General features: G+C 38.3%; 1 long non-coding RNA gene across 3 annotated transcripts in view; it reads right to left on the reverse strand.

The window, feature by feature from the left end:
- The window catches only part of LOC137048285 (uncharacterized), a 50,114-nt gene that overhangs the window by 1,739 nt on the left and 30,723 nt on the right, over positions 1-17,652 (reverse strand). For all 3 annotated transcript variants that reach the window (XR_010899357.1, XR_010899356.1, XR_010899355.1), the window contains 2 exons: positions 11,619-11,656; positions 2,865-3,006 (listed from right to left, as the gene is read on the reverse strand). This is a non-coding gene — a long non-coding RNA (uncharacterized lncRNA). The remainder of the gene's footprint in view (positions 1-2,864; positions 3,007-11,618; positions 11,657-17,652) is intronic.

Raw genomic sequence — 17,652 nt, forward strand, 5'->3', positions numbered from 1 at the left:
GCTCCCTGTCGTCACTGTCCCTGCCTCCGCGTCTCGCTCCGCTTCCTCTAACCACCCCCCCCTCCTACTCTCCTGCGTTTTGTCCATAGAATATCTGCCGTTCTCTCTCTCTCTTTCTCCCCCCCACAGCAATGTCTGGCACTCGAACGCAAGAGCAGTCATAGCACCTTGTGATTGATCTCAAGGCTCGGAAGGGTGTCTTTGTGTGTGAAATGGAACAGATGAGACAATATGGGGCTAGACTGTGAGTTAAAGATCATTTCGGAGATGGAGAGGAAGAGAGAGATTCCTCTCCCAGACAACAAAAGCTCTGAGGTGATTACCCTGCAGTAATAAAAAGTGTCACCAGCCATCACGCTGCATTATCCTAACTCCTTCCTTTGACAGAACGATCTGATCCAGTGACAGGTTGGAATAACTCAATTAAGCGTGTTTGAGGAAACTCTGTGCATTCATGATAGGTTACACGATTTCAATTCACTGTATGTAATATGATACATTTATATAAGCTTGTAGGTTACATAATGATCTAGAGACATAGAGACATATACTTAGTTTTTAATAACATACACTGGAGGATGAAAGTCTCAGACTACGTTGGACATGTGAGATTTAAATCTGGGAATAAGAAGTATTTTTAACAATAATGATGATTTTTTAAAAAAGATTGTTTAATATTTCTACTATTTAGAATATGTATACTAATAATTTAACTGATTGTGCAACTCATTTATTAAGTATAATAATAATAATACTAAAATGAAGCAATAAATGTCTCAAATTAAAAGGAAGGAAAATTACTAATATTTAAATGAATAATAATAATAATAATAATAGTCATAAACAATAGACGTATACAATTTAATAGAAATGAAAATAAGTGGGAAATAATAATAATAATAATAACTTAACACTTTTATTGTTTTCTGTGTTTTTAATGCAATTACGTTTTATATTCTTGCATATGAAGCACCTTCAGTATGTTTATGATATATATATATATATATATATATATATATATATATATATATATATATATATATATATATGTAAATAAAATTAATTGTGTAATGTTAAATGTAAAAAATATATATTTGTAAAAATGTAAAAATACAATATTGTAACGCGGTGGCTGTAATGGTACACGACGACAGAGAATCCAAAAGAACAGTCTTTTTTGACAAACGCTCAGGAAAAACCTGAAAAAATACAACCACAAACAATACAGGACAAAGAACTAAGGAAAACTCTTAAGACTTAAATAGACAGGTAATGAACATGTAAACAAACTGGCAAAGGGAACACAGGAACAGATAAAATAGGAACAGAACAAAGTGCAAAAGCGAAACAGAAATCCACAAAAACAGAACTACACATGATGTCGACAGAGACTTTGGGGACACTGAAGGAGGACGTAGAGGATGCAGAGCAGGCAGAGGATGGGTAGACAGGGACGATGACAGAGGAAAAGACCAGGGTGGTGAAAATGGTGGGAGCCAGGGTGTAGACAGGAGCTGGAGAAGTCCACCAGAAACCCAGCCTCCAGTTCAGCCAGGATGATGTCCCATGTGGAGATCTGGAGAACTGATGGGAAGGGAGCACAGAGTCCAGAGCTCAGATGAAGAGCAGATGGACCAAAACGACACTGCAGTCTTTGAAGGCCGGAACGGAGCTGTAGCGACGACCTCTAAGGTGGAGCCAGGGTTGGAGGTTGGAGGTTGGAGGGCGAGACGGAGTGACGGAGTGACTGAGGGCAGAGCTGGAGCCGGAGAGAGGGCAGAGCCATAGAGGTGGAGAGATGGAGCACAGCAGAAACAAGTGAAGCTGTAAGTCTGATGGTTCCAGGTGGAACCAAGGGAGGGAAAAGTGAGGAACTGGACAAACATCTATATCATACATAAATTATACGTGGACAGGCCAAGGAGGAGAGATGGGAACAGGGGCTGGATGTGGAGGTGGAGTCAGAGGGTCCACACGCCTGGAAGGAGCTGGGTTATGGAAGGCTAGAGGTAGAACAACGGCACAGAGGCGAAGTCGAGGAAGAGCCATGGGGCTGATGGGAGACAGCGGAGATGGGTTGACGGACTGGCTGATATTGAAAGAGGAACTCTGGAGAGTTCGAGCTGAACGAAACCAGTGGGAACGCAGGAAATTCTGAGCCGGGCGGGAGCAGCGGGAACAGGAAACATCCAAATCATCAAATAAATCAGAGGCCAGCAGAAGCTCGCCCTGGCAGGAGTGTGGATGGGGCTCCAATCCATACCCTCAGCTCCACAAGCAATCCCTTGGCGTTGGAGTTGCTGGCAGATGTTAGTCGAGGCTCAGACTCCAGGACGATGTATGACCAGTCCTTGTAGTATACTCCGGCTTGTTCATCCACACAGGCTCAAATCCTCCAAATGCAGTGAGCTCTGGCGTTGCATTATTGCAGCAGTATGGCGGCTGGCTGTTCACCGAGTCATGGGCTGTGAGGGAAAGTCCTCCGTGCTGGAGCATCCAGCCCAAGTACTCCAGCATTTTCCTCGTTTCAGGGAAGAGGAGGAGTGCTGCTGGTGAGTCCATATTTTAATAATACTCAGTTTAAGAGTCCTGTTTTCTGTAACGCAGGGGCTGTAATAAAGTGCACAATGACGGAGAATCTAAAAGAACAGTCTTTTCTGACAAACACTCAGGAGAAAACAAAGAAATACAACCACTCTACCATAAATAAAACTAGACAAATAACGGAGGAAGATTCAGGACTTAAATAGACAGGTAATGATTAACGTGACTGAGGAACACAGGTAAAACAGGAACAGAACACAGAGGAAAAACAAGACCAAAACACAACTACATGTGAGAGATAGTATATAAATAGATAATACCTTGAGAAAGATTCATCTTACGTTGATTCCGACTCATCTTAAGGGCAAATGATCAGCTGGCATAGGATTCCTGGAAGTATGTGAGGCTGCCATCTTTGTTTTAATGGACACTAAGTTCCAGAAACCCGTGGCAGCAGAAAATCTACAACAATATAAATGAAATACTTATGATTTATATGTTACTTGGTCAATTTTTACTTGGACAATTTTGGCATGATACACACTAATGAACAGCAAATTTTTTATCCACCTTTTTTGGTGCATATTTTGGGATATCGCATAAAAAACAGCTCAATGGAAGCACCAAGATGTGCATACATTCTAAAAATGTGCTTAAAAAAATGTATGCACTCAATTTATTTGATAAGAAGACATGCGCATAAACTACGATGGATATACATTTACAGAATAAATCCCTTGATGCCCTTCTATACAAAACCTCACGTGACTTTACTTCACCAGAGGATGTGACTGGATGATTTGCTTTAATTCCTTTAGTGATTTGCTTTAATTCCATTTAGTTCCTAAACATCTAAACGCAAGATCACATGAAAGCGTTTATTGCCTTTATCTGTGCGATCTGAGACCCAAGTAATTTATGGTGTACGGAAAAAGAACCACAGTGGCTTCCCCGTTTGCACCAAATTACATTTTTATAACAGATATTTTGCTACATTTTCCCAGGAAGTGACGATTTTGTTCTCTTGAATACATGATGGAAACGCTGCTTTATTAGCAAACGTTTTATGCAATATTCCAATTTTGCGTCAAATTAATTTTGTTAGTTAAATTTGCAACTTCGAGTGTAAACCAAGCGGCAACCTCCCGCGATCTCTCTTGAAGCCAATACGGAAGTAATGTAAACTGCAATTCATCGACTGGCCACTAGACTTCAGAAGGGAGCAGAATCTCATTGAGCCCCGTGTTAAAATTCTCAACTTTACAGCAGAAAAAAACATGTTTATAGCCTGCTACAAATTGTGGTTTTTGCCTATTTGGCTAATTTTGCCCTTCATGACAACTGTGAGGGGGGTGAATTTTTTATAACTCATTCGTTTACGTTATATAAAGCCTTAAAGTTCTGCATAATTAAGGGAGTGGTTACTTTGAGTGACGGTGGATAGCCATTTATCATTGTCATTGTGTCGCCTAAGCCCCGCCCACATCCCGCCTTTTTGCCCATTTTCTGTTATCCAGGAGTGACACTCGATGACTCGCTTGCAAGATGGCAATGCCCAGCTCGCCCCTACTTCCCGTTCTTCGCATGTTTTCAAAGCTTTGATTATGTTTACAGTGTGCAATATAACATGAGTTCATGTTTCGCGTGTAAAAAAACACAGTATTTTTCACACAATTTACTTATCTGTACAGCGCTGTTTCCTCTGTCCTTAAAACGGCCTGATGATTTCCTTGTTCTATTAAGTCCCTCCTTCAGAAACACGTAACGAGTTCTGATTGGGACAGCGCTTCCCGTGTTGTGATTGGACAGCAGCTTAGCGCACTTTGCCCGGAAAGGTCCCGCCTCTTACCATAACGGGTAGATGCAAGCGCTGAATGCGCGCTCTTTTCCACGTGGTAGAGCAACAAAACCACGTCCCCTTTTTTGCGTGTTCTTGTGGGCGGAGGGTTAGTCAACAAACGGTTCTAGTGACGTCATTACATCACTGCACTTCCTGCTGTAGTCCAAACCGGCCGTTTGCTGTAGGCTTTGAAAGGGAACTTCTGTTAAATAAAATAACTCGCTTGGCATTGAACTTTGAGCTTTATAATTTTACAGGTATTAATTATGCTCTTACAGCAACATTACACACTAACTAAAGTTTAAAAGATGGAATCGCGAAGAACGGGACCTTTAAGGTTCAGAACAGCTTATTGGAATCCTATGGGTGACGTCACGGACACTACGTCCATATTTTTTTACAGTCTATGGTGTAACAGAATCTACCAGCAGGGGTTAACTAACCAGTCAAATAATCACCATTCTGGTTTCACTTGAAATACACATCGAGTATAATCTTCAGGATCTGAATACCAACAGCCTGTGCACAATACATATTCATGATCCACATTGTGAATTCACCAAACACACTGATGATGGAGCTGAATAAACAAACAAACAAAGAAGTTATACAAACAATCATGGACATATTGAAAAGGGAAACAAACAATCAGACGGATTAATCAAAAGATAATGAGCCAAAACACCAGAGACAGACAGAGTGTTTGGGGAGAATCAAGTGAGCAACAGAAAGCTTGATGCGATTTTATAGTGTGAAAAACTAATGGGGATCAAGTTGACGCTTTCAAAATTTCAATACAGTATAGCTTGCATTATAATGCGAGACATTTCGAAAAAAGAAAAAAAAAACGTCCCTTGAGACACCTGTTCTAGCATGCAATCAAATTAATGCATCAAGATCTATGGTGCATTTGTTTACGCCACTCAAAACAGTCTCATTATTTAATCAAACATTTGAAAAATCTGGAATTTTCCATCAAATCAGTTTTTCACATGGGAGGGCTTTTATGAGTGCACTTTTTTTATGTGCACAGGACCATTTCTTTGTTCTCGATCCAGTCTCTCCTGAGTGCGATTCTTCTGTTTCTCATAATGTGGAGCTGAACGTCTTGGTGTGTGTTTACGTGTCTGGAAAACAGCAACGACAGGCACAGATTGCTGATATGTGCTCTTTTTATCTCTTAGAGGAGAAGGGCAACGCAATGCGGATCCTGGCAGACCGTGTGAGCAGGCAGGCAGACAGCAGGACAGACAGAGAAGGAGGAGACTCTAATCATTCATAAGAGTGCTGGAGAGATGATTGAGGGGCTAATTGCAAACACATACTGACCGCACAACTTAAAACCCCTCCAAATGTCCTGCTATTATTATAATGTATGTGCTTGAGAAGAAAAGAACAGCTGTTTGCACCTGAAAACACACTAACATGAGCTAATTTGAAGATTATGGGTAATGGAAACTGGATAATGAAGTGCTGCCTGGTTTTGTCAAAAAAAATATCTTCTTTATTGGGGAAAAATGAGAAGAATGAGAGCCACGGCAGTGCTATTGCTCCATGTATTGAACCATAAATATAATAAGTATCATATAAGTGACAAAACACTTTCTCCTCTACCAGTTTTGTCAGCTATTGTGTGCTTATCTTGTAAGTATCTGTGTGCGAAATAAACATTTTATATCAACATATCTATATTATATGAAATTATATTATATTATATTATATTATAATATAGCCCAGCTAGACATGCCTACTGTCTATTTATTCAGCAGCATGTTAAATACTTTTTTATTCTGATTAATAATTTCTCAGTTGTTCAGTATCCAAATACTTTCTCAGTTGTTCACAATTATTAAAACATTTATGAAAACTGATCATTTAATTTTGCAGTGACAAAATACCAGCTTAATGTTTAAAAAACAAAACAAAGATATTTTTAAATAATGATTTACCTTAGAAGGCTATATGTAGAATTCAGAAGCCCTTGTTATTAGTGCCACCGGTGGCCGTTAAGTGAAACAGCAATTTATTGCACTTTATCTTCACAGCTTCCTCAAGAACCAATGAGGTTCATTCGCGTGTGTTACACAGCATGCTTGAGCTTCCTCAAGAACCAATGAGGTTCATTCGCGTGTGTTACACAGCATGCTTGAGCTTCCTCAAGAACCAATGAGGTTCATTTGCGTGTTACACAGCATGCTTGAGCTTCCTCAAGAACCAATGAGGTTCATTCGTGTGTTACACAGCATGCTTGAGCTTTTTGCAAGAACCAATTAGGATTATTATAGTGTTACGTAGCATGTTTAAACTTCCTCCATAACGATTGAGGTTCATTCTCCCGCATTAAGCAGATTTCATTAAAATATCTTAATTCGTTTTTCGAAGAAAGTTCAAAGTCTTACAGCTATGGAATGTTATGAGGGTGAGTAAATGAGATAGATGAAGTACTTAGTATAGGCCTTAATATATACCTATATATATATATATATATATATATATATATATATATATATATATATATATATATATATATATATATATATATATATATACACCTATATATATACCTATAGATGTGAGACTATCCTTTGAATGAATCATTTTTCTTTGCATGACACATTGACATTACAGTACAGGACATTACATTGGCTCTTTTAGCATTGTCTTGAACATAATCATTTGTTTTGTTATGCGTCACAGAACGGAAGAGAGGCTCTCAGGAGTCTGTAACGTGTGTAAACCACATCTAAAATCAGTCTATACAGTCAGGGAAGGTCTTGTTTTTTAAGTTTTAAGTTTCACACATTGGCCATAAAAAGGGATTTATACATCTTACATATAGCTCCATTAAACTTCATTAAGTGTTTTTTTTTTTTTCAATAGTCTCTAATAAAATTAACAATACATTTTTTAATATAATGAAAAATTACTTAAATACAAATTTAAATTACTTAAATAAAAATTTAAATTACTTAAATACAAATTTGTATATTTGGCATTTCAAACATTGATAATTAATATCATCATATTTTTTTCACATTAAAAAATGAAATGCATTTAAAACTAAACTGCATTCAAGGTATATTTGATCAGTTCATGCATTCCCTGGGAACGGATCCTCCACCATCGTCTTGTCTATACTGTTTGAGCTACAGGTTGAAAAACCTTATTAGGTACATATTTAACCTCTTGTATAATTTTCATATCAATCTGTTATCTCTACTGTTTTGTTTTAATTAGAAATATACTAGACTTCACAGATTTGTTGGAGCTCTCTTGTGGATGGGGGCATTTGGGCACTCACCCAAACCGTCCATAAGGTAGATAGGGGTGACTAACAGCCTGTTAATGAATGCAACAAACACTGAAACTACAAAAACAACAACAATGAAAGTGCCGCTGTGCTGATTCACACCATATGCTTTACATTTGTGTTCAACCTTGCAGCTCAAGGTAAAAACGATTGAAATTCTAGATTTATATGCAGGTGATGGACATTCATACTCACCTCGACGTAATGGTGACGCCGCAGGGAAAGCTAGAAGGTTGTACAGTTAACTCCAGGCTGATTATGATGCAAAACCATACAACCAACTACCTCAGCCTGCAGCGCACTGTCTCGTGGTTCGATTTCTATTTACCCTCACAGGCAGGTGTCAATGTATTTCATGCCTAATGTCTTCCCCTACTGGACAACTTACTGGCAACACATCATGCGCTTTTGAAAAAAGACATTACTCTCATCATGCACTAGTACTTGCCAAATATTTTTGATGTTAACATTTAAACTGCTCGTTCAGAAAACACACAGAAATGCTCCTATAAAAAAAAAGATATAAACATTATTGAAATATAAATCAATAAATGAGAAAATTAAAATATTAAAGAGAAGGTTAAGCCTCTTGTTCACTTTCGGCTGTCTGATTGACTTAAAGGGTTAGTTCACTCAAAGATCAAACTTCATGATCCAAACCCGTAAGACTTTCATTCATATTCAAATCAGAAATGAAGATATTTTTAATGTAACCTGAGAGATTTCTGTCCCTCCATTGAAAGTCCCACAAAACCAAATCTGAGACATAAAAAAATCAACCATATCTTATGTGTCAAGACTGAGCTTCCGTTAATCATATTTGATTATCTCTACGGGCCCGTTTTTAATGATCTAAAGTGCATAGTCTCAATCGTACAGCGCAAGTGCACTTAGGGCGTGCCCAAATCCACTTTTGCTAGTTTAATGACAGGGGAAAATGGTTGGTACGTCTAGCGCATGGTCTAAAATGGATGCCCCTATTCTCTTAAAGGGGGGGTGAAACACTCAGTTTCAGTCAATCTCATGTCAATCTTGAGTACCTATAGAGTAGTATTGCATCCTTTATATCTCCAAAAAGTCTTTCGTTTTATTATATTTATAAAAGAAATATAGGCTGTACCGATTCTTTCCGGAAAAAAACGAGCGCCTGGAGGCGTATCGTGTGGGCGGAGCTAAAGAATGACGAGAGCGCAAAGCGGTGACGTCCTCAAGCGTGGAGAAATCCATCGCTATCTCAGCTAATACAGATATGATCCAGAATCAAATCTGAGGCAGAAATAAATTGAATAGGAGAAACAGCAACAGCAGGACTTCCGTCTCTGTGGTATATACTGTATTTAGTGGCCTCTCAACATTTGTGTCTTTACTCGCAGTTTATGAGGACATGATTCGGTTTATGGACTATTGTATGCGACTAACGTTAGACCTTAGCAAGCAAAACGGTTTTGCACGTCAGACTAGTGTAACATTATACAGAGAACAGCAATGGAGTAACCGTTAGCGCATTTGAATGACGAAGCACGCGATCGTGTCATTTACTGATGTTTACTCATGTGACGATAGCCAACAGCACAGACATTTGAAGAAGTTTTACTCACCAGCTGCTTCCAAAGCAGGACCGAACCTTTATCGCTGGGACGGCTCCGTCAAAAACACACTTCTGTGGTATGATTTGGTGAAGTCCTGTGACACCAGTGGCGTGGAAATCCACTTTGCGATGCGACTGAAGCGATATTGTGAAGCTTCCCGTCATTTCTGCATTCAAATCGGTTCAAATGCAGCGCTGCCTTCCCGGAATGCTGAGCTGAAGCGTTTAAGTCGCTCGACGTCACCCATAGGAATAAAGTGGAGCGCGGCGCGCCACATAAGTGTTCACGGACGACTGGATCTGCACCTGAGAGAGTGTTTATGGGCGTGCATTTCCTCTCTCTTGCTCTAGTCACGCGCGCGCGCACCCTACCGGGAGAAGAGCCCGCACGGCCCATACAAGGACCTTCCGTTCTATTAACGTCAAGTCGACCCATAGTCGAAAAAAACTCTCTGAAACTTGTGAGAAACCGGAAGGAGTATTTTTAACACAGAAATACTCCATCAAACGTCCAACATTAGTTTTTGAAACTTTGTCTATGTTTAGGATGGGAATCCAAGTCTTTAACAGTGTAAAAATCTCAGTATGCATGAAACAGCATTTCACCCCCCCCTTTAATGAGTAATGGGTGTGTTTTGGGCTTAAAGGTACTTTATGTAAGAAATGTATGTTAAATAATCATAAAATGGCCCTGATGTGTCACTAGACATTAGGAAATCATGTTAATTTCAAATACTTATATCACTGACAACAGTAGTCCGGTCAGGATATTGTCATTTAAAAGTTGTTGTTGCAGCCCTCAACTGATGTTGATGTTGTCATGTTGTGTTTTGGCCTGAAGCTCCACCCTCCACCTATCGACCAATCATGAAGACAGTAGTGTTTCAGCATCTGGGTTGCCAGATCTGCTCTAGTTACCACAGCTGCAGCTACAAATGTTCCTGCTGGATCCTGCAGCCTATCTGGCAACTTCGAGTCAGGGGGAGGGGGAGAGGGGATACACCGCTCTACAGTTATTTGAAAGTGATTGCGGTAAAAGTTTTGGGCACTACATACACTTCGTTTAAAGTGCAATAAACCAGTCTCATCTCTCATTCCTTTTAAAAGCCAGGTACGCTTGAATTACCAGGTATTTTAAGATATAGTTGCAAGGTGATTTTGTTCAGAAAACTTAAACTCTATTTCAAAGTCGAGCTACACACTATCGACTTCAAACAGGTGTAGCTCAGTCATTTTTGGTCAGATTTAAACATTTTCAAGGTTTTTTAACCTTGAAAATATTAAAAATTCATTCATTCGTATGTTCGCTAATCAATGTATACATGTGAATAAAAGCCTAAATCAAACCTGTCCATCAAATAAAGTGATTGTGACTTGGATAAGACTTGCCTTAAACCTTTCAATTTGTTTATGGCCTTTTCGAATGGACTTTCAATGGGGGGGTCAAATCTCTCCGGTTTCATTAAAAATATCTTCATTTGTGTTTTGAAGATGAAAGAAAGTCTTGCGGTTTTCGACTGACATGAGTGTCAGTACTTGATGACAGAATTTTCAGCTACACCTTTAAGGAGTGCACTATGGGAATGTATTCTTTTCCTGTGCCCAGACATAAACATCTTTATTCTTTTCATAGCAGCCACAGCCTTGAAGTCTGGAAACCTACATTTCATTCTACAGTGTTTTTGTGAACACAGAGCCTTCGAGGGACAGCATTTATTTCTCAACTATTATTTACTATTTATTTAATAATAATGTTGTTTAAAATTTTTACATTCATTCCATGTTTGAGATGAAGCCTCAAATGAAGCTGAATGCACATATGAAAGACAAATCAAACTATGGAGATAAAAGGAAAAAAAGACCTGCTAAAAGAAGGAACTGGTATTTAAAAGAGAGACTGACATTACGTTTTTCATGAAGTTGAAAATACTACAAAAAATAAATAAATAAAAACATCTGAACGGATCAAGCCATCGTGAATAGTGCAGTTTGTTTAACATTCTTATTTATTGAACTACCAAAAACAACCTTAAACAAAGTCTGAATCATGACTTGAAGTAAGAAATTGCACATGCTTAGGAAGTCGGTCAATTTCATATGCAGTTCAAAAAAGAAACCGACCCCTCATGTTTCGTTTTGCACTTCTGTGTGTCTGAAATTTTGGGAAATGAATCCAGCTTGTGGATCAGTCTATTTTTGCTTGTCTCTAGATTAAAGATTCTCTCACTTGTTATCTCAAAACTTAGCTGCAAACAATTATCAGATACTTTGCACCAGCCTTGAATTAAAAGTTATATTTCAGCCAAAAATGAAAATAAAAGTCATTATTTACTCACCCGAATGTGGTTCCAAATCCTTATGAATGACTTTCGTTCTGTGCAAAAAAGGAGATTTTTTAAAAACATTTTACATACAATAATTATAAATGAGGATTAAAGAAAAACATCAAAGCACCATTTAATCATAGATGTAAAACTTGTCCAGTTGACAATAGTGTATTTTACGTCACTATTGTCAAAATCTTAAAATTACCCCTAGAAGTAACAAACGGTCTTGTTCTGTTTTGGTTTCGTTTTCATTCAGTTTCTGTTTGCCAGTGTTCCATGTCATTATTAGGGTGCATCTCAATCAGCTTCCTAGTTCAGAAGTCAGGGCACAGATGAGGGAGCATTAATGGCTGACTCAATCGCAAAATCTTTACAGTGAACTGTATGAATTTGCAAACTCTGTACTGTAGTGTGGACTGTGAAAACGGAAGTATTTGAAAAACTATGACACTAGTAGCCCTCGACTAAAAAAAAAACTTGTAGTCAACTAGTCGTTCATTTGAGCGATTAGTCGACTTATCATACGTCTATATTAATAATCCATAAATCATAATAACAAGCCTTTAATTACCTATATAGCTATAATACATAGCCTTATCAGCACTCAAATGCACACATAAAGCATACTGTAACAATTTATTGGTAATGTTTTATGTGTTTTCGGCTGCAGAGATTAGGTTGACAATGCTGACTTGTCATCTCAACAGTAGTGGATGCATATGCACGTTTCATAGGGATTGCATAATCTGAGAATAAATGTTTTCCATGTTCAAAAGTACACATTTCAATCTTTCTATAAATGTATTTATCTTGTCTGTGAGGCAAGTATACACTGAGTTTTGGTTCATGTTTTTGACACGTTGCGGTTCAGGGAGACTGAGAAAGAGCAATCCTGATTGTTTTCACTATTTTACAAAAGCACGTTTAGTTGTTATTGTGAATTTACAGAAATAAAAGTAGACCCTTTACAGTTTGCATTACTCTTATCTGTATGAATATTTTAAGTTAAAAGCAAGTGATCGCAAAACACATATGCTTCTAATAATAACGCACATTTATCTAGGTTAACATTAGAGCGAGTGGACTTGTGTACCTGTAAAAAAAAACTTTTTTTCAAGCATTGCGCTATATGACGGCATAAAGTGTGGAATTGCTTTTAATGGGCACTTTTCTTCCGGATGAGCGCATGCACATCAACCAGAACTACAGCAAGAGCATGTCCATCATCAAACTTCATTTTAGTTACAGAAGCTGCCGGCAGCGCTGTCATTTAGTTTTTCAATCCCAAAATGATTGAAAAATGAATGTCACTAAAGTCACTAAAGAAGTGTTTTTTTTGGTTGTGACGGAAAGATAACATTGTTCAGCTTCCCAAATAACCCAGTGTTAAGGAAACAGTTGATGCAGTTTGTTTTTCCGGAGCAGCAACTCAGCTCTGCAAATGTGTCTGTTTGTTCCGAATCGAAGGTTATCCAGGGATAACGCTATGATGTATTTTGTGTGTCAGTGTGTGTTCGTGACTCTTAAGCTCCGCCCACTGCACGGGTGCACGCCTCTGTAAGACTGAAAAAACTAGTATATGCCGAAATGTCTGAATGAAGAACAAGGACTCTCTGAGAAAATAAAGGAAATTAACATCTGAACTGTCCCTCACACAGCACTGGAGACGCAAGTCTCACCTCACTATCAGCTAATCTACATCTTTCCCTTTTGACCCACTCTCCCCCAATTCCTTCCCACTTTCATGCTGAGATCACTGAAAATACACCCCAGAATCTCTATATTACAATGTCAATCCACACAATACAGTATTATATGTGTTTGATATCGTTTGAAATGTCTCAGTGCGACTGGTACAAAGATCTCATCCTTACAGAAGTTAACCAAAAGATAATCAATGTTTTAAGAGTTTAAAGATATCTTGTCTTAGTTTGGTGGGTGTGGCTTTCAGCCATTTGGCCTTTGCATCAATACAAGTCTTGATCAATGCAAATTCTCATTGTGAACTCATTTTTACACTTGAAAGAGTTTGTGCATTTGTTTCTGGGTATTTAAGGGAATGTTGCAAAGAGCTCAGGGCTTGACGCTTTAAACCGGTCAGCCCGTAATGCTGGATGTCTCGAGATAGCCAGCATTATGTAATTTTCACAAGTCAGGTATACATTTCATTCTTTACTTCAGACTATTTGATGTTATATATGGATTACCTTTGAATTGACTATGTAATTGGCTTTATACATTTACCTGACTGTTAAATAAATTGTTACACTTTTGATTGATTCTGACTTGCTCTGGAATTATTCAGGTTGGGTATAATTTCAACAAAGGGTTAAACGGAATAATTAAATGTGTAGTTAAACTATTAAAAATGAATGACCAAATAACCAATTGGCATTCTAACCCAAATTCTAAATTATCATTAAATGGAGTCAGATTAAGAGGAATTGGAATAAAATCCCCTTTTCCCCGCTGAAAAGACGAACGCGCAGCGAACTTCACCCGCCGATCGTTAGCCTCCATTGGGACGATTTGGGCGGCCTTACAAAATGGTGACCCCGGCGTGATGTTGCGACTCTCTTACGAGCAACGTCTTTTCAGCGAAGTATTCGATTTTAAAATCAACAAGAGGTTTGAGCTTCTCTTTCTTCAGCTGTTCTGGTAAGTAAAATTCTTTTTGCCTTTTTAGAAATGTTTAGGGAAAAACAGACGCATCCCATATAGACACATTAATAGAATGGGTCGGAATACCCAATGTTAGACCGGAACCGCAATCCGGTGGGGTTTAAGAATTTAGATACATCACATACCAGGGACATGATAGCGACAGCGCAGTAGAGGAATTAAAACTCGTGTTATGGATTTAAAAATATCTTCTTGTCGGCATAGACCTACGCAACAACTAAACCTAATTGGAAAAACATCTTCCAAATTATTTTCTGGGACTCGATGAAAAGTTGTAAATTAGAGTGTTTTTAAAATCAGCTAAATGCTTTCTCCATTGTTTTATTAGTTGCAACAAACTAGGAACGCACGGTGAGAACGAGCAAACAATAGAATGAGAATTCTAAGTTTGTAAACAACTGGAATACATTTGTGATTTGATAAATAGCAAAGTTGATATTTGTTTATGAAAAGCAAAGTAGGAAAACAGGCTGATGCATATGTAACATGTAAAGTTAGGAAAACTTTTTGTTTGATCGGCTACAAATATTATTGCTACACAGCAAAATTACTCGTGACTGCAAATGATTAAGAGGTGGTAAGATTAAAATCTAAGACTGATATACAAAATGATAATGATGTTGTTACTGTATTTTTGTTAAGAAACGCATGTTAATGTTCTGAGTGGCTCAGCGAGTCCACGGGGCGTACCACGCCCACTCGGAGAACAGACTTTCTCTCCATGTTCAATCGGAGCGTTTAGCCCAATAAGTAACAAACTAAATCTATCACATTTTGTGAATACAGTTAAAATTACCATTGTGCCGCCATGCAGATTAGTCTTTAAATAGACTAAATCAAGCAAATAGGCATTTGTAATCTCAAAAGATGAATGTGCTTGCATCAGCCTGAACCACAGTCTTTTTCATATTCAAATGTATTGACGCGATGCAATCTGAAACTTCAGAATTCAAACAGAGATTTGGCGATACACTCAGCATGTTCGTTCTGTGTTAACAACAACAGAGTCGTCCCTTGGCTTTAAGCCTGACCATTGTTGTGCACGTGAACATGATGGTGCAGATGATTGCCTTTTGAAGAAAAGAACACAAATGAGCTGTTCCACAGACTCTTCAGGAACCAGAAATAATATTATTTAATTTATATTGGTTTTAATATAATATAATTGTATTATAAATCAAAACATAATATACATTGTATTATAATTGCCAAGCAGGGCATTAGGAGAAAGATCAAATTATTTATGGATTGTTACATTTGATTTCATTCTAATTTAATCTGAAATTATGGACTTTAGTAGATTACGTTGTATCCATTCGTTACCGCAAATCTGCGTCAGGTTAGAAACGGACTAAAACTACTTTTGAGTGGAGCATTGGGGCACGCCAATTGAGTTTTTAGAGCTCCGCCTAACACTTAGCATTAGTTCAAGTGTACTTAGATTGTGAAGGCTAAAAAGGGAATTTCCGTTTAGGACAACAATGTTGCTCGACCAACCTAAATAGGGTGAGCCTTACCTCTGTTTAAAGTAAAGTTACTCTAGCTAAGTGTACATGGGAAACCATGGCACGATCATACCAAAACTACTATTAGAGAAAGTATCGGTCGACTTATAGCTATAGTAGTGGTCGTGACCTCTGACTAGAGATAACATTGCTTTAATTTAAGTGTACACAGTCTATGGGGACTAAACAAAATACTTTTAGAATGAGTGAGCATGTGGGCAACCCTCTAAATAGTATAGTCAATTACCTCTGTCTACATGACTAAGACTGGCGAGTTTGTGATCGTGGGCCCGCATAATAAATGGCCAGTGCGAGGACCCTAAGCGACGGTGAGAACTGAATAAACAAGTCCAATAAGAGAAAAGAGTTAAATAGATTAATCAAACACGTACTCAAATGTATAAATTATTAAAAATCTTTGGAAACCTTTTAGTTTATGGAGTCAGATGAAATATTGAGGTAATGCATAAAGAAATGTATTGGATTTTAATCTTGTGTTGCATTGGTTTAATTCCCAGTGCCAAAAGGGAGGGGTTGTGCTGTTACCTTTTGCCTTTACAAGAACACAGCTATATGTGTGGCACTGATAATAGCAAACCAATTCACCCTTCACCACAGAAGTACCTCAATTTTTTTACAGGTCACAGAGACCTCAAATAATCAAATGTGTGTGCGACACCGTAAAACAAAATTCAAAGCAGACAACACCAAAACAGGTGAATCAATTTCTGCCCACAGGTCTGACTGTAAAGAGAGCAACTGGAAATAAAGCCATGGGAACCAACCCATCGGAATTCATGACAGTATGAGCGATAAAAGCTCTGATTAATCCAGAAAAATTCTCCAGCAGAACTGGGGTTTCTAATGCTCACAGCAGACTGTGAAGGCTCGACTGTAAGAACAGTTTTAAGGTGTCACACACTGTACTAAAACAACAGCAACAATTCAGACCTGGCCGATGAAACTCTGTTTCATGTGACAGCCAGGATGAAAATTGCAACAGGCATAATAGTGCCATTCAAATAAGTCCACATCTGACTGAAGCTGTTGATAATGTCAGAATTAACTGTGATTCTCTTTGCATTATTTCTGTCTCAGGTTGACAACTGCAATTCCTTGGAGGATGGACACCAGGATGGGGCTAAAACCCCCATCAGAGCCAAAACAATGGAATTGTTAGAACAACCTGGAATGATGGAGATGGGTGCGAAAACACTTAATGGGGTCATTCACACTTCACAAAATGTATACCTCCCAGTGTAGCACTGGAACTAAATTTTGCAACACAGATTGTTATTGATAAGACTCCACCCATCTCCACACAGAACACACACCTCCTTCACTACACCCTCATATCACCTGAAACAGATCAAATCTATCCAGGTTGTACACTACACATAAAAGATGGCATAGAGTCCAAAAGTGTTACCTCACTAAAGATCTATTGTCCATCTTTTCACAACAACAGATCCAAATAGCTTCACACACACAGGATAGTAGAGTTGGTCCCATGATGACAGTATCACAAAGACACACATAGCAAACGCTATTCACAACATCCTCATGGGAAAACACTGTATTACACATGTGCAAGGCTAATCACAAATTGATGAGGCAAATTCTAAAGCAGAAAGACAGATCTGCTATGGAAATTCAAAATTTTTAAACTTTCTGATTGTTATTGATGTGGTTGGAAAGTCAGAGGGCCCCTGATTTGTCAACACATCACTAATAACAGAAATATTATCAAAGTAGATAAAGCTGAAGTGTGAGCACTTCAATCAATTTACAAAAATTAAAATTTGATCCTGTAATCGATTTTGATGTAGCCTGCCTGCTGCACTCACACACTCACA

Source organism: Pseudorasbora parva, chromosome 19 (genome assembly GCF_024679245.1).
Source record: "Pseudorasbora parva isolate DD20220531a chromosome 19, ASM2467924v1, whole genome shotgun sequence".
Taxonomy (NCBI): Eukaryota; Metazoa; Chordata; class Actinopteri; order Cypriniformes; family Gobionidae; genus Pseudorasbora; species Pseudorasbora parva.